At 48.1% G+C, this 14079-nt stretch overlaps 1 protein-coding gene across 3 annotated transcripts in view; it reads right to left on the reverse strand.

The window, feature by feature from the left end:
* LOC119405177 (receptor-type tyrosine-protein phosphatase kappa) overlaps positions 1 to 14079 on the reverse strand; it is a 190352-nt gene that overhangs the window by 113689 nt on the left and 62584 nt on the right. Inside the window, exon 1 of one of the 3 annotated variants that reach the window (XM_037671990.2) lies at positions 154 to 787. The exons of 1 other annotated variant lie outside the window; for it this stretch is intronic. The gene's annotated coding sequence lies outside the window, so the exon portion shown is untranslated. Of the gene's footprint in view, positions 1 to 153; positions 788 to 14079 lie in introns of those variants that run through there. One more of the 3 variants, XM_049419227.1, reaches the window with a different exon arrangement.

Here is a 14079-nt window from a genome sequence, read left to right on the forward strand (position 1 = left end):
GTGCATCTACGGCACTACTTTCCCATCCCGAATAATGATAGTATAAAAATAGTTGCAGCGAATAGAGCTACTAGAACGGTAGACGACAGCACGTTCGCGTAAAACAAACATTCCACACAGGAAAAGGTCAGTTCTACAGAAGCGGCCACCCACCTTGACCGGAACGAAAGCGCAATACTTCGTCCACCGAATCTCGTTAGCAAACGCTCGGTCGCACACCAATGCCAGAGACGTTATCCAAAGGCAGCACCACTTTAGGTCACACAACACTGAGCAGGCCGACCGCTACTGCAACACCGCGGCGATGCTGCGCACTCCGTAACCTGGACGGGCGAAATCCAGTGACCGTGACACGGATTACGAAGACGCGCACAAGAGGAGTAGGAGGCTTCTTGGACGGATTTCAAGTCGACGCAAGACACCGTAGTGGCTTCCCTTGCACACGGCACACTGACTCACGAACTGTTCGGTGCAGTGGAGAGGAGGCAAAGGCGTCGCGAATGCAGACGACGCTTTTGTGTTGTCCAATGAGGAGACGACAACTTCGCGCTGATGCCCAAATCAAACGTAATGGCGATCAATCAACTTCGCTAGTGCAGGAGTCAAGTGTTTTGGGAATCAAGCAAGTTCCCTGCTGTTTGAATCAAGCATTTTGTGAATAAAAAAAACTTCTCTGTTACTGGAGTCAAGCGTTAGTTTTAGCTCGATGAGCCGTCAGCCGCAGGGGCCAGCACTTTTGTGAACCAAATTATTAAAAAAAAACGGAGTGTGATGTAATGTGCTCGTTAAAGTTACCCCGAGGAAACCAGAAGACAACGCGATGCGACGGGGGGCGTGTTCAGGCAAGTGCAAACGTCATTCCTTAAATAAGTGGACTGTCAGCTGAGGACGAACACGCTGATATCCGAAACGTCGCACTTGCTATCTCGGCAACAGCGAACTGCTCACGTTGCCAGGTTGCGGAACAAAGCACCGAGGTAACGTTCCTGGAAACAGCACTAATCACTTCCGCTACCTCTTGTTTGTTACACCCGCTGTACCACTGTCGCAACAACAGGCCTCTACGATGTCAACAAGAGAGCGTTCAAAATATGCCGTCGTAAGAGCTTTGGCAACACTTCGCAAACGCAGTTTCCGTTAGGTGTATGCTTGACTGTCCCATTCGACAGCGGCTTTAAGTGAAGATGAATGTTTCCTCCAGCTTGCGATATTCAAGGGAGTTTTCAATCACGGGGCAAACTTTTGCAACTTCGGGGCTGAGTTGAGTGAAGAACTCGTGACGGATGGCTTCACACCCATAAAAAAATAGAGAACACCCAACCGCGAAAACAAAGTTACATCACTTGTTGTTGAGGATAACAACTATACGCAGGATAACTGACGCTTTTGAGGGTAACTCACTTTCGATACGCAGGATCGCTCACGCACCAGCACCAGACGCAGCAAGTCGAATCGGAGGCGTCGCGTCGGGTTGATCAATCCGACGCGCTATGGTCGGCGACAGCGTAGAGTATGATAGGGCTCGCGATGACAACTGTCAACTCAGGGCTCGCTCGATCTGGCTTGTGGTTAGCGATACCTCACAGCAACAAGTCTTCGTGCGCAAGGATGGCTAGCAGGCCGCCGGCCGATTCCGTTGGTGGCCACCAGAACTTCGCAGCAAACAATCTCCGTTGCGAATGGAACCACGTAGTTTTCACGAACACTGCATGGACGACAGTACTGCGCCGCTTTGAACTCACGTCCGGCGAGGTGGTACTGGTGGCTCGGCTCTTGAAGCAATAAAAGCGTATCCCTGCTTCGAATATCGACACGGCGCATGCACGTCGGCTCGCGACCGAAGAGTGGGCGTACAAAAATGCGAGACGATGGATGAGTTACAACAACTTACTGGCTGGGCCCGGCCCGCTTGCACATGAAGGGAACCGCGCCGCGGCCGCTTAAACGAAAACTGCGGTGCGGTCCTGGTTGGCATCGACGACTGGCGGGAAGCCCTTCTTTACTGTTGTTTGCTTTGTTTCTTTTATTGTTTTGTTCTTGGTCGATGCAGCTCAAGTCAAGAACTCGGCTCAGAGGGGCCGATAACGGAGGAAGAGGGTGAAACAGCGAGGTTTTCGGATCCGAAGAGGTTCGGGTCTCTCCCCCAAACAACACGAGGCAAATGAAGACTCGACTGAGGCTGTAGCTCCGTTATCCTCGCGGAAAGGGTGGAAAAAGAAGTAAGGATAAGAGAAACAGCTCTTCTCTCCGAAAGGAATGCCTTAAAATGTATCTCTCTGTCTCCTTCACTCTCTCACAAGCGTGAAAGGGAGAGGGATAGGGTGAGACGTCCTACGGCCTTCAGTGAAAGATGGAGAGAAGGAGAGGAAAGGCTCTCTACGTAAATACAGGGCGAGGAGCAAGACCGTAAGATGCAAATCCCTCCCTCTCTATCTCTTTCCCTCTTTCACAAGTGAAAGAGAGAGAGAGAGACGGTGAAACGCTCACGGCTCTCGGTGAAAGAGAGAGAGAGGGAAAGCAAAGGGGACCCTTTTCTCTACGTAAATAGAGGGCGAGGAGGAAGAGGATGACAACGGTCTGCCGTGCGCGTGCCTTCGCAGCGCTCTTCTAAAAACAGGACGGAGCTAAAAATTTTCGCGCCCGCGATCTGGTGACGTCACGGCGAGGAATGCGGGCACGTGACCGGAGCACCCCCCGTCGGCGGGTCTAAATCGGGCCCGCGGTCGGGACCCGGGCGCGCCTCCCTCCCCGACTTGCGTGTGCCGCTTTTCCGAGAGGGGGCCACGGCCACCGTCCCGTGTCCGCCACCGCGGTACGAGGCTCGACGCCTTGCTCCTCAACGGCAACGGTATATCAGGCGATGCGAGGGCCGTTTAATTTGTCTACCGGAGAGTCGGAGAGCGTGGCGGCCTTGAGACGATGCTACTACGGGATCAAGTTGTTTTGTCTATGTCTGGGTTCCTTCAGCTGCTGCATTGTGTACATGACCGCCTGAAATACTTGTCCTGAATTGTAGTGCGCACGTTGAGGTGGTGGTGGTAGTAATAGTAGTAGTAGTAGCGGTAGTAGAAGCAGCAACAGCCGCTGCAGCAAGACGAATAATAGTAGTGGTTGTAGTAAGCGTGGTAATAGTAGTAGCAGTGGTGGTAATTGCAGTAGTCGCAGCAGCGGCACCAGCAGCAGTAGTAGTAGTAGTGGTAGTAGTAGTAGTAGTAGTAGTAGTAGTAGTAGTAGTAGTAGTAGTAGTAGTAGTAATGCTCGACGGCAACGGTACATCAGGCGACGCGAGGGCTTTTAATTTTCCTAGCAGGGATTCGGAGCGCCTGGCGGCCTTGAGACGATGCCACTACGGGTTCAAATTGTTTTGTCTACGTCTGCGTTCCTATAGCCGCTGCATTGTGTACTCGTCGTTAAACGTGACCGCCGGAAATGCTTCTCCTGAGTTGTAGTGTAGATGTTGAAGTGGTGGTGCCGATGGTGGTGATGATGGTAGTTGTAGTAGTAGTAGTAATCATAGTGGTTCTAGTAAGCGTGGTAGTAGTCGCAGTAGCAGTGGTTGTAAGCAGTAGTATAGTGGCAATTGCAGTAGCGGCAGTAGTAGTAATACTAGTAGTAGCATTGCTAGCAATGGCAGTACCTTCAAGTGTTACAGTAGTAGTAGTAAGAGGAGGAGGAGTAATTGCAGTGGTTATAGTAACCGTGGTAGTAGTAGCAGTAGTAGTGGTTGTAAACAGTAGTAGTGGCACCAGCAGCAGCAGTAGTAGAAATTGTAGTAGTAGGCGCACCGGTAGTAATCCTGAGAGCAGTAGTAGTAGCAGCAGTAGCAGTGGTAGTAGTAGTAGCAGCTGTTGTAGCAGTAGCAGCAGTTGTAGTAGCAACGGTAGAAAATCCTAAAGTGTAGTAGTAGTAGTAGTAGTAGTAGTAGTAGTAGTAGTAGTAGTAGTAGTAGTAGTAGTAGTAGTAGTAGCAGTAGTAGTAGTAGTAGTAGTAGTAGTAGTAGTAGTAGTAGTAGTAGTAGTAGTAGTTGTTGTTGTTGTTGTTGTTTTAGTAGTAGCAGTAGTAGTGCATAACGAAGTTGGCAGTAGTAGCAACAGTGCTAATAACAAAGGTGTGTAGCGAAGAATAACGCTGCTGCGTCGTCCTCACCTGCGCATGCGTCGGGATCACCGATCGTGTCCGGAATCAGTGCCCTGCTCTCACAATCGGCCCTATTGCTGCTACGAATTTCAGGAAATAAACATCTTCACACGCGATTACAACAGCATTACTATCAGCAGACGTAGTAATTAGTGGTAGTAGCAGCAGGAGCTCGAGCAATAAGTAGCCGTATGTTACAGTTAAAATAGGATTAGTAGGAGTAAAAGCAAGACGAATGGGAATAGCAAGAACGGGAGTAGTTAAAGATCGTCGCAGTGCATTACGAGGAATCAGTGGAACTTATGGTAGCATCATTACGAACAGCAGCAGCAGTAGCAGCGTTGTATTACATATGAATGCGTCCGAAACAGATATACAAAAAAAAGAAGGCTGGAGCTGAAGGCAAACCAGTATATTCCAGTGCGAAGAGAAGCCAAAATGAAATTCTTGGGTCTGAAGTGCGATAACCACCATATGATCATGAGGGACGCGTAATAGCGGACAACAGATTAATTTCGACGAACTGCAAGTTTTTCAAAGGGACAGTAAAGAGCAAAACGATTTTGCTTATATTATTAACGTACTCTATTTTTTTGTCTTTCTGACAATTGTTTAATGTAGTGCATAGCTCAACCGTTCGAGGCTGGCCAACTATCTTCCCTGCGTGGACTGCAGGCCAGTCTTATAGCAATGTACGCAGTCTTGCCAGACAGTAGAGGAGCATCAAATATCCTCGAACGTTTGTGGCGCCTACTTGGCTTGTTCGCAAGGCACGCAATCCTACAGGTAGAGCAGGCTTTACAGGAGCACTAGGATCTTTAGAGGGACGCTAAAGAGCGAAACGATTTTTCTCATATTAGTAAAGTGCTCTTTCACGATACCAAAAACACCACGCTTGCTGCGAGAAGACGCTTAGTAAACGTTAAAACGCGCAAAAACAAAATGTGGGTGGCGACGCCACCTTGAAGTTTCCGCACCATTCGTGGTGACGTCACATGTTCTGACGGCGCCTACAAGGGACTACGTAGTTCCTAATCGGTGAAAATGAAGTACGTTGTCCTCTGAGCGGGCCACAGACTTAACATACCAAGTTTGGGGTAATTTTGTTGAGCCAATGGCACCAAAATACGATAAATACTCTCTGAAATACGTGACGTCACGCAGGAAGATTTCGACGCGAAATTTAAAAATAAAACTTTGAACTTGATTTTCTCCTCTATTAATAAACCTATGATGGCGAAATTAACAACATTAGAGTTCTCAGAGAACAATTTATCGATCTACACCGATTCATTGTTTCCCTTTAGTGTCCCTTTAAAGTTTAAAACACCCGTGTACTCACATATATGTGCACGGGTGTTTATGTGGCACGAGTACCGAGAGACAGCCTTTTTTCCTCTTCCAAGCACTTCCTGTCGAACACTTCCTTCCGCTTTTCCGAATATGCAGAAGACGTGTTTCAAAGGACAAAACTGGTACGAAATCTACGAGTCTGGTTCAAATTAGGTGTTATACTGGGTACACATATCAGAGCATAAGGTTACTTAAGATAAGGGCCAATTAACTGTCGAGATAATTACTGAATATTATTTGAATGACTCCATTGAAACAACAGACGATTGGCTTGTGAGCACGTGGCGTCCGAGATCCGCATCTACGCGGCGTCTGAGATCCGCTTCGCCAGCGCGACGACGCTCGAAGTTAACCCAAGGTACACACCAGGCACACAGAACGGCGATGTGCGATTACCACTAGCAGACACCTAAGTCAAATATTAGGGTCGCCTCCAATCTTTTACTGCGATAGCAATTATATGTACACTCTCGGCTGGATTTTGCCGTCGCCATCGCCGTCGCCGTCATGTCGTGAGAAGAAAAAAATTTCCGAAACGCGCCATCGGGATTCAAACCTGCGACTCCTCGCTCCACAGCGCGCCGCTTTAAACAACCCGGCCACGCGCCACCAGGTGTTCAGCATAACAACGGCGAGCTATTTATATACAGCATTTAATGCTAACGGTAGGTAGAGCTCGGAGGTGCTTCAGCGTGTGCAGTATCACCCAAGAGATTGACCGAATGGCGCGCTTTAAAGCAAGGCTCCTACATTTTTCTTATTTGAAAGCTGCCCTTGAGACGCGCGCTAAGACGTGGCCCATTTCTGTACCCATGGACTCACGATATGGAACGTCAAGTAAACAAAGAATAGAACACCACCGTGCTGCAGGAGACACGGAGGGGTCACTCCACGAGCGGCAGTTTTCAAGAAACAAAAAAAAATCACACCATTTCCCGTTAAAGGGGACCATGAGGCGATGCGAAGCCGGAGCACTTGCACGATCGCGTTCCGTTGGCGTTCGCTGGGCATGCTACCGACCTCGCGTCGTGGAACGCGAAGAGGAACACTACGCGCGTTGTGTGTTCCCTCTAGCCTGGCTGTTAATTCTCACAGGGCGAACGGGGAACGCAATCTACAGGCACGCGAGAGGGGGGCAGCGTAGGAGAGGAGAGAGAGAGGGGGAGGGGACGCACATGCGCTGGCGCTCATCGCGGCGTTGCGCAGGAGAGAATTTCGGCATGTCGAGCCCGCATTTCCGAGGAGTCAACCGAAGCAAGCGCTGGACTGAACGCGCGCAGCGCTCTACGGCTTGAAGGAGAGGAGAGTAGAGGAGGAGAGTAGTGCATGCGCCGCGAGAGCAGAAGCGAGAACGCAGAAGCGCAAGCAGGTGCTGGGAGAGAAGTGGAGAGAGTAACGCGCAGCTGTTGGGGAGAGGGAAGGAGGAGAGCTGCGCATGCGTAGTGTGAGTGCGGACTACCATGCCGCGGGACATACCCCCGATCAAGAGATGCTTCGCATCTAAAAATCTAAGAGCGTTGGGTTGTAGCGCGCTGCTCAAACACGCAGAAGTAACAACCGTAACAGTTGTTAGTTCGCGCTCATCCTGTGTATACCTGAGTGTTCTTTTCGCGAGTCCTTTGCGTTCGAGCGGCACACTGCAAGTATCAAGCTGCTTGCCGTTCTTCATGTGGCATTCTAAATTGTTGCTATCGCATTCATTGCTTTACCGTTGCGGTGAAACTGTGACTTTTTTTTATATCAGCACGCGCGCTCCTTTTTGTGTTTCTATGTAACCGGCCACTGACTTTCGCAAGCCGCGCCAAAATGTCTCAGAACCTTTCAGATTGTTATAAAATCTTCTGATAGGCTTGGGCGCGCTAACTCGAACGGTTGAGTTTATTCTGGAACTAGCGCGGCCACCAACGATAATACACGAATGTCCGATGCCGCATGTATAAATGCCGACGTAATCGCAGATAATATTACTTGACGGACGACGACTGTTCCCGCCGCTATCAGTGCACAACGGGCATGGCTTGTACCGTGAGCTTTCATTTTCCGGGCACAAGTTCACCCGAGTAAAGAGTTTCGTATTTCCCAGTCTTCTTGCTACCTTCTTCAACGTCACGACCACGTTACGACATTAATTCCCCTTTCAGACGCATTGTCGCTAAATCCGTAAACGCATTGCTGGCTCCTTGCCCCTAAAAGCAGTTCGCTCATTAAGAGAGAGAGACAGTGCATAGAAAAGGCAGAAGCGTTACGTCAGCTACTTGCGAGATATATCGAGCGGTCGTGATCCAAGCGTGAAACCCCGGCCCACGCCTTCCGCCGAGCTCTGAACCGTATGCGTGACGTCTACACATGAGGCAACTACGACACCCTCCGTCCGCTGACGTCACACATCCTGTATCAAATCCACTCTTGCATATTTTGGCGCGACTGATACGACACCTACACGCACCACAGTTGATTGTCGTCCATGACAAGCGAGTTGTAACACCCGCAAGAAACTGCTCTGTGAGCTCCCGTCTAAAAAAAGGACAGTTGTATTCAAATGACCCTCCAGCTGTCAGCTGTCGTCTCTGCATGGCCACCGAAAAAAAATGATGAAAGGGAGAGGCTTAGTGGAGAGAGGAGTTTCAATGACGTTATACTGCAGACGGTGCAGATGTATTACGTTCCGGTTTCGTCGTCTTTTCTGCCATTTTGTCGTCTGCTCTGCGCGACTGCCGTCTGCTCGCTACACTCTCCGCGACAGCCGCGAGCCGGAAGTGCGTCCACGACGTCTATTTCCGGGCAAGGCCGCGGTTATTTGCGTGCATCCCACTCCCCTTAACCCTTCTTCGTCTACGGTATGTATATAGTAGCTGGCCTTGCCAATCTTTCTTGAGCCTTAGCCTCTCGCGCGCAGTCCGTCTCAATCGAGAACCTTCTACTAGAAGCCTAGCTATACACGTCTGGCTCCATCTCGTATAGATCATGCAGTATACAGTACATAGTGTCCTCGCATTCCTCTCGTCTCAGCAGACGTACGTAACAAATATAAATCGTCTCCTGCGGTACGTCGAAAATCACATCCGGGCTCCAACGGTGTACTATACACAAATAGGGGGACAAATGACACGAAGACATTCGCTTACAATGGAGAGCCCGGAACAGAATCCCAGAACAGGTTGCCAGAATTCGCGCGAATCTTTTCACGTTGCGTTTGCTTCTAACGCCACACACACACACAAGCGCACTTCTGGGATATATATATATATATATATATATATATATATATATATATATATATATATATATATATATATATATATATATATATATATATATGACGTTTCGACCAGGGACTGCCCTATCATCTTTGAAAAAGGGCGGTCCCCGACCGAAACATCAGAATAAATGTTATGTTCTTCACTGTGATTTTTAACGCTTTTAGCAGGTGTCCCTCTTAGCACTTGCCCTCCACAGACGCTATTTCACTGTATTCGGTCTTAATTTTGATATGACAAAGTGTGCTGTAATTGGATCCATGACAGAGCTAATTAGTGCGAAAACTAAAAATTATTAGCTCGACGTCGCAAATTTTCATTAAGGAAAAACGCCGTTTTTTCCAGACATCGGCCCATACAAACACGAAACAAAAACCGACGCGCGTGGTATATTAAAAAAATATGCTCAGAAAACATGAAGCATAAATGATATGACGTCGATAAAAAGCAGACATTGGGGAAAAAAGGCAGGCTTCGTTTGATCGATTAAATCTCCGCCTAAGAGCATATTAGCACGAATGATATCACTGGATTCCACGGTACCCTGCTCGCTGCTACAAATCACGCTTGAACCAGGATCATACGCTGTCAGATTGAGGCAGTCACTTTAATTAATTAATCGCTCTGAGCATCGCAGACACGAACAAAAAATATTTTAAGAATTGGAGGCGCCCGTGATCTTTAAGCGACATTCGAACGTCGGTGTGCGTGTTCTCTGATGTATTCTTTGTGTTGACTATCGTCGCAGGAGCCGACGATAGTCGAAATTAACACAAAGAATACCAAGAATAACAAGTGCTCACCGTCATATTTACACTGATGGCTCTGTTACACCTACGTCACCTGCAATTGGTGTCTGGATTCCATCTGCCAATGTCACCATTTCTACCACTCTTTGTCACCGTACTTCATCTACAGCCACTGAACTGGCGGCGCTACGGGCTGCTTTTAATTACATCGTAGACCAGACAGCTGAGTCTTGGGTCATCTTGACCGACTGAAGAGCGGCGCTGCAGTCTCTGAAGTCTCCACGCACGTAGAACCAACTCGTCATGGACATCAAATATTTATGCAACAAAGCCTGCGACCTCCATCACCGCATTGCTCTGCAGTGGATATCTGCCCACTGTGGAATACAAGGCAACGTCCAGGCTGATGACGCAGCCAAAGCTGGACATGATGCCTGCACTCTAAGAAAAAAAAGAGTATGCGTGACTCTTTTCGGAGAGTTCTGACTTGCCACGTATAGGACTCTCTTTATATAGTCATGGTGACTCTCTTGGTGGGTCAGGGTCGGCTCGCTCTAGGAGAGTCCCCTGACCCTCTAGAAAGAGTGCAAAGACTCTGATCGGGAGGATCACGTTACCACTTTTAGGGAGTCAGACGACTCTTGCCGGTAACACTCCTACGGGGGTCAAGTGACCCACACAGAAGCGTCAGGCGACTCCACGTGTATTTTAAGCTACTCACTTGACCCTTGCTCTACTTTTGCGCGACTACTGTTGAAAATAGTGGAGGATTCATTTTAAGCATGTCCAATAATACTTGTCGTTCTGCCCAGCGACTGCAAAAAGGTAATAGTTCAGTTTTAGCATTATTTTAATAAAACTCGTCAAAACAACACATATTTTCCAGCAAAGTTATATAGAAAGCGCGAAAAGATGGTATTTGATTTCCAATTAAGAAGTTTGGGTATTCCTCATTTACATGCTTCTATGAGTATAGCCAACTAAAATGTGTGACTGATGTGCATAGTGTCATATAGTGCAAAATAATCTGCAGAAATAGGCATCATGTTTCAATCTTTATTCCTTATGATTAAGAATAAATCAAAAAGTGGTGACGGCTGGAGGTCTCAGACTTGTGGCTTGCTAGGTTGTCGCTCCTGTTCAGCGTGAGCACCATGAACAACGGTATCTGAAAAGCAGAACGTGATATTATGATGAGAAAATGAAATTGCAGTAATGGTTTGCAAAACCTACAAAATAAGTGGTTCACATAGACACAATGAAGGAACGAAAACAAATTTTCACGTAAAAGGCAGCGGGAACCTCGTCTCGCAATAGGCACTGGCTATACACGAATTAAAACTTTTTTTTCTGAGAAATCGCTTCAAAATTTGGTTTCAGAATAAACACGGTTTTGCGCCGGCTTACCCCGACACCCAAACACATCCTCCGGCAGTCAGGGGCACGCCGTGAGCGGTTACTGACCGCATGTTTTACAAACGTAACCCATACTCAGATAAACACATGCGAGTACGAGGGCCCGAACGACACCCAGCGCGTGCGGACGCCGTCTACGTCGAGATCAGACATGTCATATGCTAGAATTAGCACACATAACTCCCAAAATCACGTACACTCACTTGATTCCGTTATAGCGTCATCGCAGATGTTGGCAAACCATGAAAACAGCAAACAGAAACGAAGGAAAAAAAGTGCACGGTGACGGCCGCAACAACGGGCGCCGTCGAAAGTCTAGCATTTTCGCCTTACCGGCGAGGCGTGTCCAACTTGAATGACTACCGCATACGTTCTGGAAGCCACCGTACTATATCTGCACCTCAAGCTACCGTCTTTAAGCCAACAAAAACCAATATATATTGCGTCTGAGCGTTATTTCTGTACACAGACTTTTTTTTTTTTTCACGTTCCCACGCGCGGAAGCACGCAGCACAGTCAAGGTCGATGGAAATGGTATTATGAAGTAGACTAAAGTGCATCTCAAAACGACATCCTGCACCTTCAGTAGTGCAGACACAACGTGCGATCAGCAAGAAATGACCCTTGATAATTGTTTGCATCGCTCACTTTATGGGAGCTTGTACAGCAACGCGCATAACGGTGGCAACTCGTTAACGACAGCTTTAGTTGGGCATCCGCACTAGCCCCGCGGACACGGGCTGCTGTTGGAAATGGCTGGCAGATAACTTCCGCAGAGCTGCTGCAGACGCCCAGCTAAAGCTGTATAATTAGTGCCTACGAAAGCAGTACACTCACCGCTAACTGGCGCCCGTTGTCCGTATCCGCAGCTCCATGAATATTCCGCCCTGCAAACGTCACTTCGTGCGCGGAGCCGGCGTCAACACCACCGAAAACGCGCATGAACATGAACTGATGAAACTTCCAAGACACGCAACCCGCGCAACCAACGCAACGCATTCCAATAGCATAGACGAGGAGACTGAGACCACGCTGAGACGACTGAGACACTGAGATGACTAAGAGAGAAGGCAGAAGCGGCGCGTCACCCCGGCGCCAAGCCCGTCTCCGTTGGCGAGCAACGCGCCACAACGGCGCCAAAGGGCAAGCGCGCGATATGTATGCCGTAAACGGCGGCTCTTTCATGACGGAAGCCAATCGAAACGCGCTTCAGGGGCGTCCAGTGACTCCTTCCGAACTGCTAACTCTTTTTCTCTGCCTGTACCTTCCAAAAGGGGTCACATGGACGCCCGAAGAGAGTCACGGTTCCATGACCCTCTTTTGACTCTTTTTTTTCTTAGAGTGTGGAGAGAAATCATCGAGATACCTTTCTCGAGAAAAGATGCCGCGACACTCGTATCGGCACACGCTTGGCGCCTCCAACGGTCCTTCTGGACAGATGCTAGTCGCCAGTATGGACCTCTTTTACAAGATCGATCCATCGTGTTACTTCGATATACCGCGAGACCTAAACAGACACGAGGAAACATGCTTGCACTGCATCTGAATAAACGTCACATACACCAACTCCTTCAGGAACAAGATTAAGCTGTCGGACTCACCAATGGTCCAATGTAACGTCCAAGAAGATCTGAATCATGTTCTTTGTGAATGCAAGCGATACGCATCAGAGAGACAGTCTCTGAAGGCGGCCTTGCATCTTCAGCGGAGCTCGTGCTTAGGATTGCGACGTGTTTGGGCCCATGGCAAAGCGGCGCCTGTGCGCTATGTGCCACGAAAGCAGTGTTGACTTTCTTGCGGGCCACGAGCCTGAACGATACTTTATAAGCAGTATAGTGTACGTGTGTGTGGCTGTGTGTGTTATGCGTTTATCAGTGTATATATCATAATCGTCACCCAGCACCTGGAGTAGCATGTCAGGCGAATAGCCAGGCAGACATCTCAAGATTTTCATTAAAATGTTTCTCTCTCTCTCTCTTTGACTAACGTCGAACTGCCGAAGCGGATCTCGGAAGCCACGTAGAAACAAGCGCGTGGTTGATATCTGCTCCGGCAGGTGCCGCAACTATCCGAGCTGCTCGCAAGAAAAGCGTCTGCTCTTCAACGAGTTAATTCGATTAACTCTCATTAACTATCCTGACAATTAATTGGCATTTATCTTAAGAGCTATATTAGATGCGTATGATATCGGAGCTTAAGTTTACTTAACTTGAACCAAAGCACCGATTTCGTACGAATGTTATTTTTTTAAACACGTTTCCTGAATATTCGAAAAACCGGAAGTAAGTGTTCGAGCGGAAGTTCTTCATCTTTTTCCTTAAGAACGTGCTTTATCGTTTATGCCGAAGAATAAAAAGCAAAAATTAAAGCCCAGATTGTTTTATCAATAAAAGTGGCAAATCTACAAAAATATTGCTTCAAGAAATAAAAACAGGCTTTATATGTTAATCTGCACGCAATAAGGGATCCATAAAAACGGGAACACGAGAAAAATGAAACTAATAAATCGAGATATCTACCATTCCGATAGGCTTAGTGAGCGTTAGAAATGTCCGGGTTAAGTACCCCGCCAGGTAACGGACTTCATGAGGCGGCCTACCTGGATAAATGACGTATAGTCGCGGAACGGCCGGGGCACCTGCGCTTGAAGTCATCAGCACGCACACACTTTTTTTTTCTTTTCTACTGACGCGTTTTGTTCGGTTTGCTTCCACTAGTGGGCTCACGCCATTACTCATGGGAAGCGTGGCAGCTCCACACCTGGCGTCCGCAGTTCCGTGCAGTGATGCCAAGTGTACGAAAAAGGCTACTCATTGGACCAGCTCAAAGCAAGAACAGTTCCAACGTTGTTGTGATAGGTGTCGGTGTAAGCGAGGGACAACGTGCGTGCATCTGAAGTTCCTGTATTGCCTTTGCTAAGCTCTTTAAATCTTTAAATCTTTATCTCTCCTACAATCTTAAAAACAAAAAGCCGTTTTAGTTAACAACTTGTAGTTACAGTATTCAACGCCTTGGTTTCACCGCAGTTGTTAATGATATGGTTTGAAATATCGTTGTCTGAACAGTGTAGTCATCGTTATAAGCGATGGGTACCAGCGGTCAATTACAAGCACAGCACATCGGATACAAGTTTGCCGCAGCACAGCGTACTCACTGCACCAGTCCTG

This window comes from Rhipicephalus sanguineus, chromosome 9 (assembly GCF_013339695.2).
Source record: "Rhipicephalus sanguineus isolate Rsan-2018 chromosome 9, BIME_Rsan_1.4, whole genome shotgun sequence".
NCBI lineage: Eukaryota > Metazoa > Arthropoda > Arachnida > Ixodida > Ixodidae > Rhipicephalus > Rhipicephalus sanguineus.